Source organism: Lissotriton helveticus, chromosome 1_1, assembly GCF_964261635.1.
Source record: "Lissotriton helveticus chromosome 1_1, aLisHel1.1, whole genome shotgun sequence".
Lineage (NCBI taxonomy): Eukaryota > Metazoa > Chordata > Amphibia > Caudata > Salamandridae > Lissotriton > Lissotriton helveticus.
Window position 1 is genome coordinate 586,683,621 of NC_136057.1, and position 26,978 is coordinate 586,710,598.

Consider the following 26,978-nt stretch of genomic DNA (forward strand, 5'->3'; position numbering starts at 1 on the left):
ACATAGTAAGGATGGCCAGCTGAATCCACAAGAGGCAGCCGTTCGGAACATTTGTGGCAGATTATTGTCCCCTACATGAGTAGGGTTGCTGCTGTGATCGTGTTCCGGTTTTTCGTCAGACTTTAGAAGTTCCAGGAGTCTGCGAGGGGTAAAGTATTTCTGTGTAGCGTGTGAACACACGCTCTTGTACTTTCACCATTTGTTGCTAACTTTAAGTGAGGATATTGTCAGGAAGGATTCTGGTGTTTCTTAGTACATTGTGTGTGCACTCGGGTTGCACATCGTTGGAGGTAGGTACCGTCTAGCCTCATGGAGAGGGTACCCTCATAATTTCGGACTCAGTTGAGTCTGTTCATTACCTTTCTTCACTCCTTAAACATTTGGGGTTGTGTAACTACATTTTCTGACTTAATACTGAACACCATTGTACGGGTGGGAACAACACCACAGTTACTTTCTTTTTGCTGTTGTGAAACATTGGATATGGAAAACGAGAACTAATGATTGTTGCTCCTCAAGACTTCTTGTATTTCAAAGCACAATTGATATATATATATCTACATTGCTGGTATCTTCTCTGAGATTAAGAGAATTATTTGGCTAAGGTTTGGACCAAGAGTGATATGCTTTTTTATTTTCCATTAACAGGGGAGGAGTTCATGGGGATTCTTCCTCTTCCTCTGTGACACTGGGCAGTAAAATACTTTTGGTAGGTACTTTGAGGTCTAGTCTATATTTATCTGAACGTACTTGTATCATCATTATTACAGAACTTAAATGTTATGTCCCTTTTTGTATTGTCAGGTTAGGGACAGGTCAGATCTATACATTCCCCTAATCTGGCTCAACTAAAGAAGTCTGTGTTCTAAGTCATCTTCTTTTACTTTACAGGTATTGGGGACATTATATATATATATATATATATATATATATATATATATATATATATATATATATATATATATATATATATATTACCTACTGGCGGTCGCCAGTAGGTATATATAGTTAGGATTTTTTCCCTATGGGATTTTTGAAAATTCTATGTCTAATAACTTTGGCGTTTGTGGACGGAATTGGCTGAAATTTTCAGGAAAATGGAACATTTTGTTTCTGAGCAGCCCTTGAAAATTTGGGGGTAACATTTTTTTTTTGTTTTTTGCGTGGGGAGCGCCCGGTTCGCGAACCGGGAAGTGTACTGGGGAGCGTACTATGAGGAAAAAAAGAATGATAGACTTTTAAAATATTGTATGTTTATTGATTGTTTGTTTTGTTGTTTTTTTTAAGTTTTTTTTTATTTAAGTAGCAATATGTAGGTACCAATGCAGAGTCAAAAAATTAATATACACCGTCTCCTTTGTAGATATCTTGCATGTTGTTTCAGAAGTTATTGTGGAATATGGAATCCATATCATAGTCTGTCAGGAAAGCAGAAAGAACATGGAGGCAGGAGATGAAAAAGAGTTGTTAAATACACATTGGAGATAATATAGTTGGAGAAAGGAAGTAACTATGAGCAAAATTACAATGTAACATAAAAAAGTTGCACAGTATACTATAAGTCTGACTTTACATTATAATCAATTAGGTACTAGTTTATGAATTACATATAAAAATGATTAAAGTCTCGAACAATTTTTGATTATTAAATAATTTTATTTTTGTGATTCTTTTTCCAAATTTAACAGAACATTTAACAACAAATTGTCGGAAATGTCCTCATTTTCAATCAGCGAATCTACTGCATCTACACATTGAACTAATTCATGGTCCCGTGATTCATCCATGAAATCTGAGTCATCATTGTCCTCAATAACTTTTTCTGTGTTGTTCTCCAGAACAATTTTGAAGGAAATAATCTGCTCTCCTTCCATTTTCTTGCTGTAATTTGCATAAAAAATAAATATATCAGTAGAGATAGGGCACTGTTGAGTTTAAGTTCAGACAGGTACTTGTGAGTTTATAACAGAGAAGTTATCTATGGGCACTGTATGGTTTCAGGCGTGAAGTAGTACTATTAAAAAGTGCCTGTGAAGAAGCCTATGTAAATTCATAATTATAGCACAGAAACCTAAATCAATCCATAATTATAATAAACAAGCCTTTCTCAATGTCTAACTCTTACAGAGGGACAGTATATAACTATCTGAAAATGTTTTCCCAAATTAATTTAAAGTGCATAACATAGTTCTCCTTTCAAATTTATAAAATAACATCTTACCTATTAAAAACAAGTTTAAGTTGTCAGTGAAAATGCACTTGCAATGTACTTCAGGAAGTAGTAGTCAAAATGGCTGTGTTTCTCTCTCTTTCTTTATATATATTCAGGTACATAACCAATCAAATGTCAGGTAATAAAAGTAGAAAATGAAAGTAACATTTTCATTGGTTGTCAATTCCAACACTTCAGATGTGTTTTGTGAAGTAATTTACCTCAGGGTATTTAGAGAGGTCTACAGGCTAAATGGCTAAATGGAATTTCAATAAAATTTGTGAAAATGGTAGGGATTGGTATGTAGTATGAGCTAATCTATATTTGGTGAGAGTGTCTCCAGTCGTTTTTCTGTAAATTACTTTCCCACCTTTTTTGATGGTGCGCTTCCCGGGGAGCGCCCCGGTACGCGAACTGGCGAGCGCCCCGGTACGCGAACCTTAAGCGTTACGGGAGTCCACCATTTTGTGTTTCGGTCAACTTAAGATACAAGATGGAGGGCAAATAATGTTCAGAATGGGTAGAAGGGGGCACGGTAGACTTATCTTGACCCCCTAGGTTTTCTGAGGGTGGCTGAGGAGGCTTATATGTGCGAAAAAAAACATTTTTTTTAAAAATTTCGCGAGGTTCGCTTCCGGTTCGCGTACCGGGTAGCGCCCCGGGGAGCGTACTTTGTTGAAAATTAATGAAAAAAGTTAGAGAAAAATAATAATTGTGAGTGATCAGATGTAGGGTAGCTCTGAGAAGAGCTTTTGGGTTTATGGTACATTTAGGTACTTATAAGTAGGTACCAATGCACAGTCTTAAATTCAGAATGAAAACTCTGTTGCCCTCATCTGAGAAGTGAACTCCATCTCCTCTGTAGATATCTTGCATGTAGTAACGCAAGTTATTGTTGTACATGGAGCCCATTCCATGGTCTCTCATGTAAGCTGAAACAGATTTGTTTACATGCTTCCTCGACTTCTCAATTTGTGGACAAAATTGGTTCGACCACCTCCATTTCTGTCTTTGGCATATATTTGAATATACCAAGGCAGTCTGAGGAAAAAGTGCCATTAATTGCTCAAAGGTGTCCTTTAAAAGCATTTCCAGACCTACCCCAGTCAAAGTGCCCAAATCATTACCTCCACAGTGCACAATTAACAGGTCAGGTTTTGGCAAATGCATAAAGGTTTTCACCAATGGTATCAATTGGTGACATTTTAATCCTCTGTGGCCAAACCACTTAATTTCCACATCTTGTAAATTGAGGTTAGGTAAATTTCTGTTCTCAACATACCTCTGAGCCCAATAGATGTAACTATGTCCAACAATCCAGACAGAAAACATGGTGAGAGAAGGTTCTCCTGCAGTCAGATGAAGTGTGGCAATGAAATGGCAGTTGAAAAAATAAGAGTTTAAAATGAAAAAAACTGTGGAGTTTCTGTGTTAATGAAGCAGTAACAGTGATTGGTGGATTTTGATTGCTGAAAACAGAAAGTTAGGGTGCATGGATGAGTTCTTTGAAAGATGTATTTTGAGTGGTCAAGAAAAAATCATTAAATGAAAGAATGCACTGGATATGCAGGTGCACTGAGAGTTCAGAGTTCAATTGCAACATTGTTGTGTGAACTTGCAAACACCAGAGGTGTTCCAAGAGGTGGTTGCTATGCAAAAAAAGCAGAGAGGGCAGAGGGGGGAAGGGTTTTGATTTGAAAAAAAGTGAGGGAAGAGTTTTGATTGGGTGACATGAGAGATATGTGTGAAGAATTACAGCATTTCTGTGCTTTTGATAGCTGCAGACTCTGGAGTGCATACCTTTTGCTCTGCTGAAGACAAATTGGTGTGTTTCTGAGACTGTTTTGAAACTCAAAGTATTTGCTAAGGTGAGAAAAGATTTCTTTAATTTAGATAGAGAATAGTGTGCTTTAAGGAGAACATTATGAAGAAAGTTGTGTTTTTCAAATGTTGCTTTGTCTCAAGTGTTTTACAAATAGATTTTGTTTCTTTGAGAAATTGTAATTGGAGAAAATGTGAAGTATTAGTACTGACAGGGTTTTTTTGTGCATAGGAGCTGTGGAGTGTTTTCAAATTATGACTTGAAAATCGTTTTTGAGGAAAAGGAATGGTTTTAAAATTTATGACAAGGACATAATGGTGTATGCTTCTTTATAAGGCAATTGAGTGTCTCTGATGTTATTTTTCCCATTTTAATGTAAGACCTTTCCCTGCGGAGCAAATTGCTTGTAAATATGCTCCCACCTGTGCATGGCAAATTTAGATTTTGAATGTTTGCGTTACATAGCCATGTTAAAAGTGACCCAAACATGCTGCAAAGGCAATCAAAACATGCTTTCATGTGTCTTAAGGACATTTTAAGTCATTTCCCTATGTGGAGTGTTTTCAAATTATGATTTGAAAATCGTTTTTGGGGAAAAGGAATGGTTTTAAAATTTATGACAAGGACATAATGGTGTATGCTTCTTTATAAGGCAATTGAGTGTCTCTGATGTTATTTTTCCCATTTTAATGTAAGACCTTTCCCTGTGCAGCAAATTGCTTGTAAATATGCTCCCACCTGTGCATGGCAAATTTAGATTTTGAATGTTTGCATTACATAGCCATGTTAAAAGTGACCCAAACATGCTGCAAAGGCAATCAAAAAACGCTTTCATGTGTCTTAAGGACATTTTAAGTCATTTCCCCATGTGGAGTGTTTTCAAATTATGATTTGAAAAACGTTTTTGGGGAAAAGGAATGGTTTTAAAATTTATGACAAGGACATAATGGTGTATGCTTCTTTATAAGGCAATTGAGTGTCTCTGATGTTATTTTTCCCATTTTAATGTAAGACCTTTCCCTGTGGAGCAAATTGCTTGTAAATATGCTCCCACCTGTGCTTGGCAAATTTAGATTTTGAATGTTTGCGTTACATAGCCATGTTAAAAGTGACCCAAACATGCTGCAAAGGCAATCAAAAAACGCTTTCATGTGTCTTAAGGACATTTTAAGTCATTTCCCCATGTGGAGTGTTTTCAAATTATGATTTGAAAATCGTTTTTGGGGAAAAGGAATGGTTTTAAAATGTATGACAAGGACATAATGGTGTATGCTTCTTTATAAGGCATTTCAGTGTCTCTGATGTTATTTTTCCCATATTAAATTAAAAGACCTTTCCCCGTGGATCAAATTCCTTGTAAATATGCTCCCACCTGTGCATGGTAAATTTAGATTTTGACTGTTTGAGTTACATAGCCATGTTAAAAGTGACCCAAAAAAGTTGCAAAGGCTTTAAAAAAACACTTTCATGTGTCTTAAGGACATTTTAAGTCATTTCCCCGTGGGCAGTGTTTTCAAATTATGACTTGAAAATCGTTTTTGAGGTAAAGGAATGTTTTTAAAATTTATGTGCGCCATATGCCCCCAAATTTCTTTTTCAGGAGTGCAGCAGGGTGTTCTTGAGACACCCCTGCACCCTTGGAAAAATTCCTAATTTGCGATGAGCTAATTGCTAATTGCAAATTGCACCTTCATTCCTATGGGCCTCCTGGCCCATGGAAATGAATGGGTAATTTGCAATTAGCAATTTGCTCATCGCAAATTAGGAATGGTAAAGAATCGCTATTTATTCCTTAAAATTCACTATTTAGGAAATGCAAAATAGTTTGATGATACATATGGCGGTTCATCTCTAACAAGATAAGAAGCTTAGGGATACATTTATGATGACTGGCGCAATGAAGTGGACATCACTTACTTCATTGGTAGACCTTTACAAGTATTATCTCCTCTGTATTCTTCATCAAGCGTAACTTTGATCTGCAATCCTGAGTAGGCCTCACCTTAAACAAACCTCTGGATAGGCCACACCTTATCGTCATCCTGAATTAATCATTTAAAATGCTAGGGACAGATTTATGATAGGTGTATGCCTGTTTTGCGCCACTGTGCGTCACTTTTGTGATGCAGCGGCGGTGCAAAAGATTTGCTATGAGGCGACAAAATTACAAATTGATGCATTTAGGCAGATGTGTCATGGTGTAAAAAACACCGTGCCACATGAAACCGATGCAGCAGTGATGCAAAAGATGCACCATGTTGCAAGACAGGCCTCACTTGGGGCCTTATGTATCAAGCTAATTAGCATTCGCAAAGGCTGATATTCTGTGAATTTCGGCCTTTGCGAATGCTAATTAGACAAATGGTATGTATCAAACAAGTTTGATGCAAAATAAGGAATAGCAAAATTTGCTATTCCTTATTTTGCGATTGCACTGAAGGATTTGCAAATTTTGCGATTTCTTAAATGCAATGTATCAAACAAAAAATATGCAAAAAATGCCATTAAGGATTTGCAAATTACCACCAACTTCTAGTTGGTGGTAATTTGCGAATTCTTTTCAAAAAGCTTTTTTTCCAAAAAACAAAAGGTGCCATATGACGCCCATACATGCCCTTAGGGCATGTATGTGCGCCATATGCCCCCAAATTTCTTTTTCAGGGGTGCAGCAGGGTGTTCTTGAGACACCCCTGCACCCTTGGAAAAATTCCTAATTTGCGATGAGCTAATTGCTAATCGCAAATTGCACCTTCATTCCTATGGGCCTCCTGGCCCATGGAAATGAATGGGTAATTTGCAATTAGCAATTTGCTCATCGCAAATTAGGAATGGTAAAGAATCGCTATTTATTCCTTAAAATTCACTATTTAGGAAATGCAAAATAGTTTGATGATACATATGGCGGTTCATCTCTAACAAGATAAGAAGCTTAGGGATACATTTATGATGACTGGCGCAATGAAGTGGACATCACTTACTTCATTGGTAGACCTTTACATGTATTATCTCCTCTGTATTCTTCATCAAGCGTAAGTTTGATCTGCAATCCTGAGTAGGCCTCACCTTAAACAAACCTCTGGATAGGCCACACCTTATCGTCATCCTGAATTAATCATTTAAAATGCTAGGGACAGATTTATGATAGGTGTATGCCTCTTTTGCGCCACTGTGCGTCACTTTTGTGATGCAGCGGCGGTGCAAAAGATTTGCTATGAGGCGACAAAATGACAAATTGATGCATTTAGGCAGATGTGTCATGGTGTAAAAAACACCGTGCCACATGAAACTGATGCAGCAGTGATGCAAAAGATGCACCATGTTGCAAGACAGGCCTCACTTGGGGCCATATGTATCAAGCTAATTAGCATTCGCAAAGGCCGAAATTCTGTGAATTTCGGCCTTTGCGAATGCTAATTAGACAAATGGTATGTATCAAACAAGTTTGATGCAAAATAAGGAATAGCAAAATTTGCTATTCCTTATTTTGCGATTGCACTGAAGGATTTGCAAATTTTGCGATTTCTTAAATGCAATGTATCAAACAAAAAATATGCAAAAAATGCCATTAAGGATGTGCAAATTACCACCAACTTCTAGTTGGTGGTAATTTGCGAATTCTTTTCAAAAAGCTTTTTTTCCAAAAAACAAAAGGTGCCATATGACGCCCATACATGCCCTTAGGGCATGTATGTGCGCCATATGCCCCCAAATTTCTTTTTCAGGGGTGCAGCAGGGTGTTCTTGAGACACCCCTGCACCCTTGGAAAAATTCTTAATTTGCGATGAGCTAATTGTTAATCGCAAATTGCACCTTCATTCCTATGGGCCTCCTGGCCCATGGAAATGAATGGGTAATTTGCAATTAGCAATTTGCTCATCGCAAATTAGGAATGGTAAAGAATCGCTATTTATTCCTTAAAATTCGCTATTTAGGAAATGCAAAATAGTTTGATGATACATATGGCGGTTCATCTCTAACAAGATAAGAAGCTTAGGGATAGATTTATGATGACTGGCGCATCACCAGGGATGTGCCAGTCATCCTGCGCCGCTGTTCCGCCACCCATGGTGTGCTGCATTTACAATGCGGCGCACCATGGGGCAAAAACGGCACAGATGCGTGACGCATCTGTGCCGTAAAGGTGGCGCATTGCTGGAGTTGTATTGCAAGTGCGATGCAGCTCCAGCAAGGCTCAGGGGTGCTCCATCTCCACAATGCTGCGTCAAGACCTATGCCTGCTTCAAGCAGGCGCAGGGTTTTGACGCAGCTTTGTCCTATCTGATTGTAAATGCGGCACACCATGGGTGGCAGAGCAGCGGTGCACGTTAACTGGTGCATCCCTGGGGATGTGCCAGTTAACATAAATCTGCCCCTTTACATTTAAGTATGTGCAGGGGACACAGAGTCGGTGAGGCTTATCCAAGGTTAAGAAAAGATGAGTCCTGTTCACTGAAAAATTGGACATAGGCTTCACCTCCTCAGCATCGCTGGACATGGCTAAATAATAGGTGCAAAATGTTACTCTTGTTAAACAATTTTACTATTATAATCTCTGAGATTTGTCTCTTACTCTGCAACATCTCATTGTTGTTATCTTTCTTTAAAGATAAAGACAACATCAACATGAGCGACAATCAGCAATCAGTTGATTTCGACCTCATCATTGAACTCGTAATTGAAACATCAGTGGATGTTGATCCCTTGGATGATTTAAATCCTGAGGATGAAGAAGAACGTGATGAGGATGCAGATTTGTCAGAATTGTATGACATAGGATGGGAAGCTGACGTGCTTGAGCCTATGGAACTATAAACATTTATTTTAAAAATTTATAATAAATAAAAAGTAAAAATGTAAACCGTTTAATTTAAAAATAAAGACACCTTCAAAAAAAGGTTATGTGTAGTGTCTTCAATAAAATATTAAAATATGCTCATAAAATTAGATCAGATTCACATATAGAACAGCAAAGGTAAAATGAATATAAATTCCATTTCTTTTCTGCTATTTCTGTATTCTAAATTTGCCAAGCACTAAAAAATCTTCTATGTAAAAATGTCAAGTAGTGTTTTAAGTTTTTGATTACTGTTATTGATTTACTGTTGGGTAATAGTGGTTAATAAAATTTTTTAATATATTTTACCACAGATTCAACTGCAGATCATTTCAAGATTTCAGCATGCCAACCAAAGAAAGACTGAGAAAGGCTGCAAAACGTCAAAGACAGCAGGTCAATGAAAAAAAGCAGCAGTCCTCTAACAAAAAGATTTGTCAAGTCACCAAGAAAGCACTGGGTAAGAGTACAAAAACATTCATAAGAAATATCTGTAGTAAAAAAAATATTACTACAGAAAATGTTTCAGTCCAGAAAAAGAGAAGCAATTCAAACGGAAAGGAAAGGCCAATGAAAAATGTTACTGCTAGAGCAAGAGATAACTCTGTGCATGATAGTAGAAGGAAACAACAGTTTAGGGACATTCGTAAACGAATGTTCCGCAACAGGATAATTGGCAATTTGTTAAAAAATATTAAGAAAGGTCAACAGAAAGTGGTTTTTTATAAGAGAAAAAAAATAGTTGAGAAAGTTATTGATCAGGCATTTGAAATTAAACGTAAGTTATTTATTTTGATAATCAATAGAATTAGGAAGCTAAACAAGGCAATTTATGATTTCAAAGGAAATAGTAGATGGGAGAGAATAGTTAATCGTAGTAATTTTTGTGAAGTTTTTTCTGGAGAATGGATGCATAGTTCAAGCTGTGAGGCATTTTTTAATGAGGAGAGTTATTTCCAGGATAATGATTTGGTGCATGCAGTTGACACCAGTGGTCGAGCTTATGAAGTGAAAGATGGTTGTCCAGTTGAAAAAGAAAAACTTGTGACAACAGAGGCAGAAGAGGTGTTAGGTAATGAGGTTTTAGGAAGACGTCCTAAGGGTCCTGTGTATACCTGGAAGTGTAGTAGTATTTGCAGTGTGCGACAGGATTCCATCAATCTGCTTTGTGATTTTGTACGGTCATTTAATAAGAAAAGTTTGAAGCAGAAAATGAAGTTGTTGCAAGAATTAGATCCTTGCAGAGTGAGAGAAGTGACAGGTTTGCATGGTCATTCACTGGCTTGTCTTTCCAGGAGAGTATGCCAGAGTGTTTTTCATCATTTCAGGATGCTAGCAGTGCATCATAATAAAGTGAGGAAATTAGTTAGAATGTTGTATTATGCTAAGAGTCCAGCAGTTATGCTTAAACAATTATGCGCTGCTCTTTTGCATGGTTCTGAAATAGATGTGAAGAATATATGTGAAGAAATTGAGTTTTGTTACTTTGGAAGTAAAGAGGAGAATGTTGAAATTGACCAAGAAGAAGCGGGTAATGTGGAAGATAGTGTACAGGTTTCCAGTACAGATAATTTCCAGAGGGAAATTGCGACGTTTGAGGTGAAATCAAGTGAGAGGCCAAATTTCATTTGTGTGTGTTGTCGACGCAGTTATTATAAGAATCAGACTAAGTTAGTGGATTTATATGCAAAAAGTGAAAGGGAAAATAATAGTGAATGGAAGGATTTCACAACATACTTGATGGTAGAAAATTGTTTTGATTTGGGATTGGATCAACGTGTGTGTACTTATTGTTGTAACAAATTAAATCAAAACCAGATGCCTGCTAGAGCAGTTCATAATAATCTGGAATTGGTTGAGATTCCTTCTGAATTGAAGGATTTAAATACTTATGAATCTATTTTGATTCAAAGTATCCATCCCTTTCAGGCTATTGTAAGAATGGAGCCAAAGACAGGGAAATTGCCTCCATCAGATTTACAGAGAGGATTAAAGGGAAGAGTTGTTTATTTGCCTCTAGATTTGAAGAAAAACATTAACACAATTGGAGTAGAAAAAGTGGAAGAGGAACCTCTGGTTATCTTAGTTAATGGGGTTCCGACAAAGAATAAGAAAATATGGCAAGATTTAGTGGATGTTAGGAAAGTTAAAAAGGCAACATTGTATTTGAAAAAAAATAATAAATACTATAGGAATGTATATGTTGCAGAGGAGGAAGTAAGTGAGGAAGAGGATAGCGATTTGTGTGCTGGTCAAATTGAGAAAGTAGAACCCTCTACTAGTGAAGAAATATATGAACATTATAGTGTTCATCCTTTGCATTCCAAGGAAGTCATGGGGAATGCTATTGAGTTGTTTCAAATGAAACAAGCCCAAGGGAGTCCCATTAGTGTTTGGGAGGAAAGTTTGGAAGCTCGGTGTTTCCCACAGCTTTTTCCAACAGGTCAGGGAGGAAGATATGATGAGCGACCTCATGAAATTCCTGCTTCTGAATACCGGACTTTGCGATTGTATGCAGGAGATGCTAGGTTTCGACAATGCATTCCCTATTTGTTTCATCTCCTGTTTGAAAGCGATCTGTCTGGACTGTCATATGCAGTGAACCACATCTTGAAAAGTGGTATACACATGCAAAACATCTCGGCAAGTGACTTTATGGATAAAGTCAATGTCCAGGACAGTATTTTGGATTCTCACCTGATTAATCTCATGGCATGTCAGCGTGGTACCAATGAGTACTGGTACCGTCGTCATGGTGATTTAAAATGTATGCTGAGGAACTTAGGAACTCCCACATGGTTCCTCACTCTGAGCTGTGCCGAGTATGGCTGGGAAGACTTACTTGAATTTCTACGAGAGGCAAATGGAAACATCGAAAACATCGAATTCAAGACACCCGGAGAACTGTGCTCTTTGGATCCAGTCAATGTATGCAGGTACTTCAATCATAGATTTGAAGCTATGATGTCTTTCATCATGAATAAGAAGAATCCACCTCTTGGAGAGGTGTTGGATTTCTTCTGGAGAAAGGAGTACCAAGCAAGAGGTGCTCCTCATATACATATGTTGCTGTGGATCAAGGATGCACCTAAATTTGGAACGGATCCAGAAGACTCAGTGATGAGTTTCATACAACAGTATTCTACTTGTGCTGTTCCAAATGCAAAGGAGAAGAAAAGCCTAAGAGAAAAAGTTCTACGTTTCCAAACCCATCGATGTGGAAAGTACTGTCGTCGTAAATTCCGAAACAAGGACAAGTTCTACACCAAATGTCGTTTCGGCTTTCCACGACCGGTGATTTCTAAAGGAAGAGTAAACAGTTTGATGTCTTCGCTGAGACATAATGTGATGAAGAAATCACCTAAAAACACATACAATTTGAAGAGGAATGAAGAGTCTAAGTACATCAACGACTACAACCCGGTGATTTTGTCCATGTGGAATGCTAACATGGATATACAGTTTGTGGCTGATAACTGTATGGCTGTGGCTCGGTATGTGACATCTTACATCACCAAAAAAGAGAAGACAGAATTGAAGGATATGTGGGAGGACATTTCCCATGAAAAGAGCCTCAGCAAGAAGTTGTACAGTTTCGGTCTGAAGATGTTGTCGCATCGAGAAATCAGAGCTTACGAATGTTCTGACCGGTTGTCTTCTGCAAGTCTCTATGCCAAGTCCAGGAGTATCGTTTGGGCGAGTCTTGGTCTTGCTGCAACGCGTAATCGAGTTCTGAAACCTGTGCGGGAAATTGAGTATTTGGCGGAAAAGGAGCCAAACAGTACCGACATTTTGAAGACCAACATGTTGGATACATATTATCCAAATCGAAGCAGTCAACTCGATAATGTTAGTCTGTATGAGGTTCTTCAAAATTACATATTCAAGAGGAACATCAAAGAAGATACTGAGAAAGGAGTGTATGCTGTAATAGGAAGTGAGGGATGTCTGGTCAAGCAAAGAAAATGCCACTTGGTAAACCATCGAAAATTGAGTGGCGAATCTCCTGAAAAAAAGGAGTTTTTCTATTTAGCACTTTTGCAACTTTTCAAGCCTTGGCGTGCAGAAGAGGAACTGCTTGGAGATTTCCTCTGTTACGAAGACTCTTTCAATGCTTCCAAGGAGACCATAGAATGTCCTGCTTTTCCCAAATATGTAGAAATGTTGAATGCGGAAATCGAGCAGGAAGCAACGATTGCAGCCGAGATTGCCAGAGACAGTTCTCAGGACAGTCAGAGTTCTGCTTCATTGAGTCAGGATCCACTAGGAGGACCTGTTATCGAAAATGAAGCTGCCACTGCTATGAATGAAGTGGAAAGAGCCATGGCACATGCTCAGGAGGATGCGGTTAACTTAGAAGAGTTGGAAAGACAACTCAACGTTGAGCAGAGGAAAATATATGACGAAGTTACCATGCAAATTGATCATGGATTAAGTCATGACAAGAAAGAGTGCTCATGTACGTCGTTGAAGCCTGTCCGACTGTACGTGAGTGGAGAAGCGGGAACTGGAAAAAGTTTCCTTATTAAAGCAATTTCATGTTATTTGCAGGAAAGGACAGAGTCATCGCTGTCTTGTGTTGTCACCGCTCCAACTGGACTGGCAGCACATAACATTAAAGGGATTACTTTACATCGTTTACTGATGCTGCCAGTGGAGCATGACAACAAATTACAATATCACAAGCTATCTGGAGATGCTTGTTGTGAAGTTTCAAGAATCTTGAGGAAAATGAAACTTCTTATCATTGACGAAGTAAGCATGGTTTCCAATGTCATGCTTGCCTTTGTGCATTTGAGAATGCAAGAAGTTCTCAAAACAGACTATGATGTGTTATTTGGTGGCAAACACATCATTGTTTTCGGAGATCTTCTGCAGCTGACACCAGTGAAAGGGCAACCTGTGTTCAAAATGCTCACGCATGAAGATACCAGGAAGTGCCTAGGGAGCATTGGCAACGTCAATATATGGTTAAACTTCAATTATGCTGAACTGCATGAAAATATGCGTCAGGCGAAGGATGAAGTTTACAAGACTATTCTACAAGATGTTAGAATTGGAAAAGTGACCGAGCATGGGAAAGAAGCTTTACATGCACGATTACTGTCAAATTTATATCCAGAACAAGATGTTGTGCCTGAGAATATTTTTCAGAAAATTACTGAGAAGAAATCTGGAATATGTTTGATGCCAACTCTTGCAGAATGTGCCAAATTCAACAACAAAATGTTGCATTTAGAAAAGCAAGAGATTGTGAAACTGGAAGCTATTGACAGAGTAGAGCATATGGGATCAACAATTATTTTGTCTGAGAATTTGAAAACAAAATTGGATTCATTAGAGAAGACTATATCTAAAACTGCAGGTTTTGAAAAGACTCTGAATGTGTGCTTGAACTGCCGTATAATTTTAAGAAGGAATTTACATGTTGAAAGAGGTCTGGTAAATGGATCAATGGGTAATGTTGTTGATTTTGTAAAATACAGAAATAGAGATGGAATTCAATTTTTAAAAATTAAATTTGATGGCATTGAGGAAGTACAGCTAATTGGTCGTTGTTCTGCTAGATTTTTGCTTGTAAAAGGCTTATATGTTCGCCGTAAGCAGTTTCCTGTTTGCTTGGCATATGCGGTGACAATCCATAAATCGCAAGGTTTAAGTGTAGACAGTGCATTGGTGAATATTGGCAGTTCTGTGTTCAAGGAGGGTATGGCATATGTGGCATTGTCACGAGTTAGAACTTTATCGGGATTGTACTTGATTGAGTGTGATGTCACAAACATTTGTGCGGATCTAGATTGTGTTAAGGAATACAATAGGTTAAGAAGAGAGTATGCGCCACATTTGCCTCAAAATCCTTTGTTTGAGAAACGTGTGGTAGGCCGGAAACGAAGAAATGTGACCAATACTGGGGAGGTTGTAGCAAAAAGACGAAAAGTCGATGAACCTGAAATTATAAGCAGAAACAAAAAGGATTCTGTTGAAGATGTTGTTGGTTTTCAATTTGAAAACAGTTCTGGTGTCAACTGCTATGCTAATGTAGTGGTTAATGTTTTGTTTTCTCTAGAAAATGTAAAAGAAGAGATTGTGGTCAATTCTGATCAAAGATTTTGCAGTTTGGTAAATTCTGTGTTAGAGAAATGTAGCACTGATAGAACAAAAATAGAAAGTGTGTCTGAAATTCGAAATCTGTTAGACAGATGTTCAGGCCAAACACAATTCTCTCAAAATATTCAGCAAGATTGTCAGGAGTTTTTAATGTATATGCTTGATGTATTGCATGCTGAAGGTGTAGATGTAGATCACCTGTTTGGGCTTTCTTATCAATGGCAGCATGACTGCGAGAACTGTAGGGTATCAAGTACTACTAGTGTAGACTCAGAAAGATTTATATTTTTAACTTTGCCAGACAGTAAATCAGTCTCTTTTAATAAACTAGTAAAAGCAGCTGATCACAACATGGAGTGTAGCCAATGTAAATCTGAAATGATGTCCACATTATTTATACAAACATATGGCCAGTATGTTATTTTAATGTTCCAACGATGTAGACCTGATGGAACAAAATTGACAACTTTAATTAAAAATTTTGTGGCTTCACAGTTGTCAATATCAGGAAGGACTTTTGTAACTGCAGCAATTATATATCATGACGGTCCTTTAATAACATCAGGACATTACACAGCTTATTTAAAGTCTAGAAATGGCTGGTCATTCTGCAATGATTCTGTTTTAATTTTCAAAAAAATAATTGCCGTATGACCTTAAAAACTCTTACCTGGTGTTTTTAAAACCAAAATTTTAGGGAAAGAATCTCGGGATGTGCTCTGAGGAATTTCAAGAAGTTCTAATGGCTCCTACACGATTTGGCCTTGTGGATAAGTGTAGTACAGAGACATAACTTCTTACCATAACACTGGACGTCATGGAGAAATAAGTGCACTTTGAATGAGTTCAGAAAAACTGTTTCTTTTTATAAGCTAATTGAAGCAGCCAATTAAAACATGGAGTAGAGGGAATGTAAGTCTGCAATGCTGTCTACTGTTTTACATTGCTTTGTGATTAAAAGTGATGTAGAGAATTAAATAATTGTAGTAGTCATAGAGGTAGTGTAAGTCTGCTTCATAGTAAGCAGTATTAGTGTCATAGGAAATGTAGAACATGACTGAGCAAGAAGGGGAAGATATTAGTAATCCAGGATTGTGAAAATGATCTTCAACATTTTAATTCTGAAAGTTGCGGAAATACAACATGACGGGATTGGCTTACAAGAATTCCAAGAGTTATAAATGGCTCTGACACGATTTGGCCTTGTGGAAACTTGTGGTAGAGAGCGAGAAGTCATTTATTGTATGTAACATATTTTTCAAAACGATGGAGGTTTTCTTTCAGAAAGTGGCGGGCTGAAAGTAATAACAGCACAACAGAGTGTAAGCTGTTCATAGGACATCCTTCGACGTCATGGAAAGTAAGTTAACTTTAAGGAGTTCTGAATTCTGATTTGTTATGTTGTATGGGTTTTTTAAACACAATCATTTTGATTGTGTTTCTTTTTCCCCGCTGTTATATGATGAATACCTTCAAGTCACTGTTTTTAGTGAAATTTGATACATTCTGAGAACAGCAAAAATAAACCATTTAACATGTATAATTAATTCTGTACTGTTTGCATTTATGATGTACATGTAGAACTGTGTAGGAGGCATGGAGAAGGTGAGGCTTCTGTAAGTGTCAAAGTTGTTGCATACAGTGCTCATATTCTACGTAGTCTTTCATATGATAGACTACATTCCCACAATGAGATATCTAAGCAAAGGAAACACAGGTGATATGATTGTGGAATGAGCAAAAAAAATTGCACGTTTTTCAATTATATTACCTGTGTTTTCTAACATTACACATCACATTGTGTAGATGAGGTTTAGGCCTGTTCCTGGAGACAGAGGAGGTCTGACATTTGTTCAAGAGTGCAGTGGACATGACACACTTGGTTGGTAGGCCTGCACATGTATTATCTCCTCTGTACTCTTCAACAAGCGTAAATTTCATCTGCAACTCTGAGTAGACCTTACCTGAAACAAATCTGTGAATAGGTTACAGCTTATCGGCATCTTGAAACAATGATTTAAAATGTTATGGTCAGATTTATGATGGCTGTGCGCCTCTTTTGCTCCGCTGTGGGTCACTTTTGTGTAAAAGATGCACCATGTTGCAAGATAGGTTTCAGTTCATCTCCAGCAAGATACCATCAGTTTAAAATGTATATAATTAGCAGTGTGTAGGGGGCATGCAGAAGCTGAAGCTTTTCTAAGTGTCAAAATTGTTGTATACACTGCTCAACTTCTGTGTACTGTTTGATATGCTAGACTCCATCTGCACTATGAGATACCTAAGCAAAGGCAACACAGGTGATGTGATTGTGAAATGAGGAAAATAAACTCCACATTTTTCAATTACATCACCTGTGTTTCCTAAGTTTACGAATGACATTGTGCAGATGAAGTTTAGGTCTGTCCACGGACACAGAAGAGGTCTGGCCTTTGTTCAAGAGTGAAGTGGACATGACTTACTTCATTAGTAGGCCTTCACATGTATTATCTCCTCTGTATTGTTCAAGAAGTGTAAATTTGATCTGCAACCCTGAGTAGGCCTCACCTTAAACAAACCTCTGGATAGGCCACACCTTATTGTCATCCTGAATCAATCATTTAACATGTTAGGGACAGATTTATGAAGGGTGTGTGCCTCTTTTGCGCCACTGTGCGTCACTTTTGTGACGCAATGGCGGTTGAAAAGATTTGCTATGAGGAGACAAAATTATAAAATGATGAATCTAGGCAGATGTGTCATGCTGTAAAAAAACAATGCCATATGAAACCGATGCAGCAGTCATGCAAAAGATGCACCATGTTGCAAGATAGGACTCACTTCATCTGTATCAAGATACTGTTAGTTTAAAATGTATATTTTTAGAACTGTGTAGGGGGCCTGGAGAAGCAGAGGCTTCTGTAAGTGTCAAAGTTGTTGAAAAACTGTTTGTCCTTCTATTTTTTCCCTTGTCTTTTCTAATTTATTAAAAACATGTTTTAATATTTTTCAAATTTTTGTTCTCTCTTTCACAGATTGAAAGTATAAAAATAACAAATGACTAACTTAACGACAATTATAAGGTAAATGTTTTGTACTCTTTTCGTTATATTTCTATCACATTTAACTTCTATTAGTTCCATTGCTTCATTTGTTTAACCATCACTTTCATGCCTTTGCTACTTCCCTCATTCCTTTCTCTATTACTTAATTACTCTACTCCTTCCACAATTTTTTTTAGTCCCTCTCTTCTCATACTTCTTCACTCTTGGTCACTCACTCTGTCTCTATTACTGTCACTGTTTCTGACTGATCAAAATTTTTTTTTTAAAAAGAACAGTAAGTATAAGGGAAGGAAGACAGTTATGTTAAAAAAAAGACAGATATAGGGAGTAAACTAGGGATACTGTTACCCGCAATCCTCTGCTGATGATGTCACTCACCATGTCATGAATGATGTAATATGTGACATCATCAGCAGTGGATTGCGGGTAACAGTATCTCTAGTTTACTCCCCTATAGCTGTCTTTCTTTTAACATAACTGTCTGTTTCCTTCCCTTATACTTACTGTTATATTTTTTAAAAATTTGTTTTTGGTTCGCTCCCGGTTCGCGTACCGGCGAGCGAACCGGGAAGCGAACCAAGAGAAATAGAGGTTGGCAGAGTTCCAAATATTCTACCAATTTTTTTATAACGGGGAGGTAGTTCTGAAAAGAACTTTTTTTTTAATTGTTTTTGTTGTTTTATATTTTTTTTATTATTTTTCTGAACATTTTTTTACTTGTTTTGTATTTTCTGAACGGTTTTATATATTTTGTGTTTTTTTTTTGGGGGGGGAAACGAAAATGATTCATTTTAAAGGGCTCAACAGGAGCAACAAAAAAAAAAGAATTTATTGTCTGGGGCGTTTCGGACAAACATGATTCTCGATAGCTCTGTTGATCAGAGTGATGCTACTTTCTCTGTAGCAAATGAACCCATTGCAATGTACGCAGACTTGCTTTACTTCCCCGAATCTCATTTGTATATTCGGCACCATCTCCCTCCCCTCTTGTCCCGTCACTTCCGGTACAACAGATCTTCTGGCCATAATAGGGGGATTATCTTGTTCATTACGTAACTGTGCAGCACTGTAGTTGTTTGGATGCCACCTAGTCATATGGCGATGCATTGTGTAGTTTCCGTAGCTGTATTTCTTCTCGGTCCCTCTGGACAGTCTATCTTGACATATAAGGCAAGTTACGTACCTTGCATTTACTTTTTTCTGGCCTTTGGGAAATTTAAAAAATTGCCAAATAAAATTCTCTTTCAGGTGAGACCTCCTGGGCTCCTCAGGCAAAAAATGCCTCTCTTCCTGCTCTTCCTCCTCTTCCTCTTCTTCCTCTTCTTGCTGAATTATAACTTCAGCAGGTGGTCCTCTCTTCCTTGGATGTGGTGGAGGTGGTGGGGAAGCACCAGCTGAAGCTACTAAAGAAGCCATTGCTCACTGGTAACAAAGGGTCTTTCTCTCACAAAGATGAAAGTCAGAGTGAGGAAAGAAGGAGGGGTTTTCATCATTTGGGCAAAACAATAGTTCTAAACCAATGAAAAGTGTTAATTTTAGATCACATGACCTAGTCTTACATCATTAGGAAACCAAAAGTGAAATGAACCAATGAAAAGTGTTATTAACAAGTCACATGACCTGCTGTGTTTACGTTACGCGCTCTGGGCCGCGTCCCGGATCGCTTCCGGGAAGGTGCGCTTCGCGCCTCATTCGCGTACCGGTTCACTTCCGGGTACGCTAACGCGGCGCGTCATATGACGTATCACGCGACAACGCGAAACGTCATGCGGACGCGACGCGTCACGATGTTGTTTTCTAACGCGCCAGTTGCGCTAACGGAACGTTTACCGGTTCGCGGACTGGGTCGCGGCATCAAGATGAGCTAACGGGAAGCTTCCCGGTTCGCGAACCGGGAGCGAACAAAAAAAAAGTATTAAAAAAAAATTATTAATAAACATATAAAATATATTTTTGGATTTAAAGAAGAATACATTTTACAGCTACGGATATTAGCTTTTAAAAAACCAATGAAATTCACTGAAAAAACCATAGGTTATAGACCATATATAGTTAGGAATTAGCATTTACAAAACCTTGAAAATTCACTGAAAAAAACATAGGTTATAGACCATATATAGTTAGGAATTAGCATTTAAAAAACCTTATTTTACTCACACAAAACCATTGAAATTCCATATATAGTTAGTTGCACTAACTATATATCGCGCACCCGCAATCCACTGCTGATGATGTCACATATTACATCATTCATGACATGGTCAGTGACATCACTGATGACATCACTGATGACATCTCAAATGACATCACTGATGACATCATCCAGTGACTGTGTGTTTCTGTAAAGTTTAAATATGTTTTACATATTGAAGAATGAGTAGATGTATAAGTGTCTGGATGAAGCATTTAGTAGGTGGGTGACTGACTGTATGAGTGTCTCACTGAGTGCATGGGTTAGTGACTAAACTGTCTTAATTTGTGCATTATTATGTCTGTTGTTCTGTAAACTGCTGCATGTGTTGATCAGTACCTATATGAGTAACTATATGGGTTATTGATTGATTGTCCAAGTATTTGTATGGGAGACTGAGTGTGTGTGTGGCTGGCTGGGAGATGTGTGACTCTGTGCAGATCAATGTGTACTTGTATCAATGATTGTATAAGAGAGTAAGTATGTGTTAGTATATGTTTGAAAATGTAAGGTACTCTATGTTTAAGTGTATAGATTAGAAAATGGAAGTGTGATTGATTCTTTACAGGACTGACTAGGTGTGTGAGTAACTCCATGGATGAGTGGCAGAGTGTGAGTGTCTGTATAGGTGTATGAGTGCATATGATAGTGTTGTAAAGATGAGTGATTGTATGTATGAATGATTGTATGGGTGAATGAGTGAATGTGTGTGTAGACATAGGAATCAGTGAGTGCGTATGTAGTAACTAGTATTGGTGTGTCAATGGTTTCAAAAATTATACTCTGTATTTAACACTGGGTGTAACAGAGGTTATATTAAAATGTGAGGAGATGCATTGTATTGTCACATGAATGATATCATCAGTGATGTGGTCATTGATGTCAAATGAGATGTCATCAGTGATGTCATCAGTGATGTCATTTGAGATGTCATCAGTGATGTCATCAGTGATGTCATCAGTGATGTCACTGACCATGTCATGAATGATGTAATATGTGACATCATCAGCAGTGGATTGCGGGTGCGCGATATATAGTTAGTGCAATTAACTATATATGGAATTTCAATGGTTTTGTGTGAGTAAAATAAGTTTTTTTAAATGCTAATTCCTAACTATATATGGTCTATAACCTATGGTTTTTTCAGTGAATATATATATATATATATGTATATATATATATATATATATATATATATATATATATATATATATATATATATATATATATATATATATTACCTACTGGCGATCGCCAGTAGGTAGTTATAGCTAGGATCGATTTCCATAGGGAAATCGCAACATTCTAATTGGAATAACTTTGGCGCCGGTTGAGGAATCAACCTGAATTTTTCAGCAACTTTGCCTCGCGGCGCTCCGCTCCTTCCCTGAAAGTTTGGGGGGCATTCGTCAAGCGGGGGCCGAGATAAAAGGGGGGTCCCAAAACGTGTTTTCCCCATGTTAATTTCCATAGGGCGGTCTGTCGCACTTTTAGCTCGAACGGCTGAATGGATTTTCACCAAACTTGGCAAAATTGTAGGGACTGGTAGCCCGATGTGCCTTTGCTATGTCTCAAGATATGTGCTCCAGAGGATTTTGAGTAATTTAGGTTCAAAACAATTTATATATCTAGAGCCGCTCCCCGGTACGCGTACCGGGGAGCGCTCCGGGCGCGCCACACGACTTGCGCACGGCAAGCTGATTGGTTCTCGGGTGTCTGTAAACATTCGAAACAGTCCGCAGCGGCCGCCATCTTGTGTCTCGGTAGGATTGAGACACAAGAGGTGGCAAAAATCAAAGGGGGAAATGAGCAAAAGAGGGCAGGGTACATCCCCCCTGACCCCCTAGGTTTGATGTGGGGGCGGGGGGGGAGCGCCCGGTACGCGCACCGGGGAGCGTACCATGGAGATAAAAAATGACAGACTTTTTAAAAAAAAAAATAGCATTTTTTTATAAATTGGAGGTAGTTCTGAAAATAACTTTTTTTTGTTTTTCTTGTATTATATTTTTTTAGACTTTTTAAAACGATTTTATATTTTTTTTGGATTTTTTTCAGGGGAAAAACAAAAACACGGATTCCAAAACTGCTCAACAGGAGCAAAAAAAAGTGAAAATTTAGGGACTGGCAGGGCAGCGGTGTTCCTGTTTCTTTATGGCAATGAGTTCAACACTCTGCTCCCCATAGCAGAGCAGTTCGTCACACTGCGTGCACAGAAATTTGATGCCTGCAAACACCGGCTGTATGTTAGGGACCATTCTTCCCGAAGGTGTTGCTCCACCAGTGGAGGTGCTGCCGCCATCTGTGGGTAAATTCCGTGCCAGCTCCCTGACACTCTCCCTGGCAAAGTTGTTTGGGTGTCTTCCTTTGACAAGCCTGATTAAATTGGCATTTCCGAAGCTATATTTTTTTAGAGGATTGCCTCTGGATAAAGTACTGCCACATATTTTGCAGGTTACTTTTGCAGCATTGACTTGTTTTGTCCTTCAGGGATGTCATAGAATTTCCAGATGAAATGGTTCTTTTTCTTCTGGTGAGGAGGGTCCTCATGCAAAAATTCGTCAGAATCACTGCTGGATGACTCCCTTGTAGCCATTGCTGTAGATCAGGAAAGTAGGAGATGAAGACAGTACACAGAACAGCTCTTGCTCTCTCCAAGTACAAAGCAATATTGAGAGAAATGGGTGGGTTTTTCACAATTTGGATGGGGCGCATCCCGGGGCGTGTATCGTAAGCGCATCGGGGCGCTTACGTTGCGCGATCGAATGCGCTTCCGGGTGCGCTTACGCGGTGCGTCATAAGACTCATCTCGCGGCTACGCGATACGTGTCTTATGACGCAAGGCGTGGCAGCTATGTGATACGTCACGATGTTGTTTTCGTTTGCGGGATTAGCGCTCCCGGACGCTCCCCGGTACGCGCCCTGGGGCGCGCCGTAACATTGCGCTTACCCGTGCGTTCACCGGTACGCGCCCCGGGAGCGCCCCGGGGTGAAAAATAAAAAAATGACATAATTATACAATATAAAATTCGCTTTAAAATGTATTATTTTTTATAACTATAATTCACTGAAAAAACCATAGGTTTCACACCAGTTATAGTTAGGAATTAGCATTTAAAAAACCTATGAATTTCACTGAAAAAAACATAGTTTTCACACCAGGTAGAGTTAGGAATTAGCATTAAAAAAACCTATGAAATTCACTGAAAAAACGATAGGTTTCACACCAGTTATAGTTAGGAATTAGCATTTAAAAAACCTATTAAATTCACTGAAAAAAACCATAGGTTTCACACCAGTTATAGTTAGGAATTAGCATTTAAAAAACCTATTAAATTCACTGAAACAACCATAGGTTTTACATCAGTTATAGTTAGCTGGAAGTTTTACTCGCATAAAACCATTGAAATTCCCACGTTATAGTTAGTTGGACTCACTATAACTTGCGCGTGCAATGCACTGCTGATGACGTCACATATTACATCACTCATGACATGGTCAGTGACATCACTCTGCTTCGTTGTCAGAAAATTGTCTTCTGACACTGGTCACAGCTGCACCCTTCTCAATGATTAGTCCTGCGTTCTGCCAACCTACCAGGTTCAAACTACCTCCAGGGTTCATCAAAGTTAATAAAGCTTACACTTTGAATCCCATCTGTGACACTTGCTTGGTAGATTACCACACACTTCTGCTGGCTGCATAGCCCAAGCTCAGGCACTCACTGTCAGAGCCCCACAAGTCTTACCTCTGCTTGTGAAGCGATTCCGCAGAGACGACAGGAGCCACCGTCCCAGAACCCACCTGACCCGCATGGACAGTACCACCCTGTATGGATGTGATGGGATCAGGGAAGGAGGCCAGAAAGGAACAAAAACGGCCCGGCCTGTGTGGAGCTTGGGTAGGGTCTTGGCGCCAACTGGAAGATAAAGAAGACTACATCAGGGAAAGACCACCCCTCCCTCTTTCATTGCTGACAACTAAACACATACAGAACGAGTGTTCACCCACGGACTCACCAGTGTAGTGCAGACCATCGTACCCAGGATCTCATGGATGCTCCAAGGTCAGGTAACCAAAAAATAGCGCTCCTGCGCATTAGGTACAAAGTCTCAGAATATAGCGCTTCTGCGCGTTATAACAAGGACAATTGGAGAACATAAGGTAGTGGTGTTCCTCTCAGGCACAAGGAAAGCAAAACAGCGCTCCTGCGCGATTAATGTTCTGAGAGCAAAAATTGTGAAAGTACTTGAGTGAAAGAATAGAAAGGAATCCTTACAACGCTCTCAGCCCTGTAAACATGAATGCAAAACAACTGTACCCCAGCATGACTGCTGTGAGGTAACTACTAGCGCTCCAGCACGGTGAGGGTTTAAAGGCAAAACAGCGCTCCCAGCGCGGCTGCGGGAAACAAGGAAAACAACCAGTCAAGCGCTCCAGCGCGGCGAGGGTTCAAAGGCAAACAGCGCTCCCAGTGCAGCTGCAGGAAACAAGGAAAACAGTCAGTCAAGCGCTCCAGCGCGGCGAGGGTTCAAAGGCAAACAGCGCTCCCAGCGCGGCTGCGGGAAACAAGGAAAACAACCAGTCAAGCGCTCCAGCGCGGTGAGGGTTCAAAGGCAAACAGCGCTCCCAGCGCGGCTGCGGGAAACAAGGAAAACAACCAGTCAAGTGCTCCAGCGCGGCGAGGGTTCAAAGGCAAACAGCGCTCCCAGCGCAGAAGAACTGACATGAAGATCAACAGCGCTCCTGCGCTTAGCTGCACACTCCGAGGATTCAACTCGAATCCGAAGCGCAGACCCGGCGGGAAAACGCGGTGATATGCATTTTCCCCCGGAAGTGCTTAGTCATGGCCAGTGCTGCAAAAGACTAGACTGGGACTCAACTTCCGCCGGAAGTGAGTATCCCGGTCTCCTGTATGTGTGTAGCGGCCCCCAAGGAAACGGCAATCGCTGCAACACGACACTCACCTCATGCAGTCAACTTGTACCGCAATCTAATGGCTTTCTCCTTCCCGTTTCGACAAAGGAGTAACAGCTGTGCACAATATAAAAACAATGTTTTCCCAAAACAAAATGAGCACAACTGATGTGACGTGTTGTATCACATGTCGCACATGTTACATTGTGCTGGTCTTTAAATCCAAGATGGCGCCTGGAAAGCATCACAGCATTATCCCAAGAATGAGCTATGCCTGGTGCAAATACCCTTCAGGATAGAAGTCTACCATTGGTGATCACGTCCTAGCATTGTGAGTGTGATTCAAATCTAAAGGTGATCATATTCTAGCATGGTGAGTGTAATTCAAAGCTAAACAGTCACAATCCCACCGAACACAATATGATTACCCGTGAGCTTTAAAATCACCACATAGAAAACACATACTGGCAGATGCATCAAGCAAAATACCTCCCGGTAAAATACAGAATAGGTAAAACAGTCCGTTACCGAACGCTAAACCTGAAAATGCTATGCATCAACCCAAAAATTGGTAAAAAATAAAGAATCGCTAACAATGTCCCCTCGGTAAATTACCGAATCGCAATTCAGACAATCGGAAATAACGAACACCAAAGCTGACTTCGGAAATACCGAATCGCTATCAAAGAATCGCAATGGAATGCATGAATTATCGCTAATACCGAAAAACACCAAAATCGCTATTTAGCATGAGCAAAATAAGGGGAATCTTAATCAGGAGGTAAAGTTATTTGAAGGATAGGAAAAAAAAAAAACTTCTCAGCAGGTGCTGACAATCAGTAACCCTTCACAAATGCCCTGGGAAACCCCACAAGTCATCCAAAATGGCTGCCCTCTACGTGCTTGCTAGGAGGAGGAGGATCAACGCCCAGGCTCAGCGCAGGAGGATGATCCGGTCTTCGGGGTGCGCATCACTTTGCTGGGGCAGACCGAGGAACAGGTGTACGATAAGTACAGACTCAACCGTGCCATGATCATGCGCCTAATAGCAGATCTGGAACCATTACTGCAGCACGAGACCCGTAGGACCAACGCCATACCAGCCCATGTCCAGGTCCTATGCTGCCTGCACCTGCTGGCATCTGGAAGCTTCCAGGCGGTAATAGCTGAGACTGGAGGCGTGTCGCAAAGCGCATTATCACGCTTCTTCCACCGGTTCCTAGAGGCCATGCTGACATTCATGAATCACCACATCACCTTCCCCACAACCCCCCAGCAGCTGACCGGCACCAAACGGGAATTCTACCAGGTAGCACAATTCCCCCATGTGATAGGGTGTGTTATGTTATGTTATGTTATGTTATGCGTTTTTATTCGCATGTCCCCATCTGTCCTCCATCAGCCACCGAGTACATATACCGCAATCGGAAGTCATATAATTCTATTAATGTGCAGGTTGTGTGCAATGCTAAGTACATCATTACGGACCTTGTAGCCCAATTCCCCGGGAGCACACACGACGCTTACATATTCTGTCATTGTGGCCTCCACAGGCGCCTGATCAACGGTGATTTTGGAGAGGGACACCTACTAGGTACATATTGATGCATCATCGTTCACTCCATCCCCACATGTATCATTGCATTCATGCTGTTGACCTTTCTCTCCCCATCCTGCAGGTGACAGCGCATACGCATTGCGTGAATATCTACTCACTCCCTACCTCAACCCAGCTACACCGCAAGAGCAGCGCTACAACAGAGCACACATCAGCACAAGGAATGTGGTGGAATGCACATTCGGCATCCTCAAGAGTCGCTTCCGAATACTGCACAAGACTGGAGGTGCCTTGC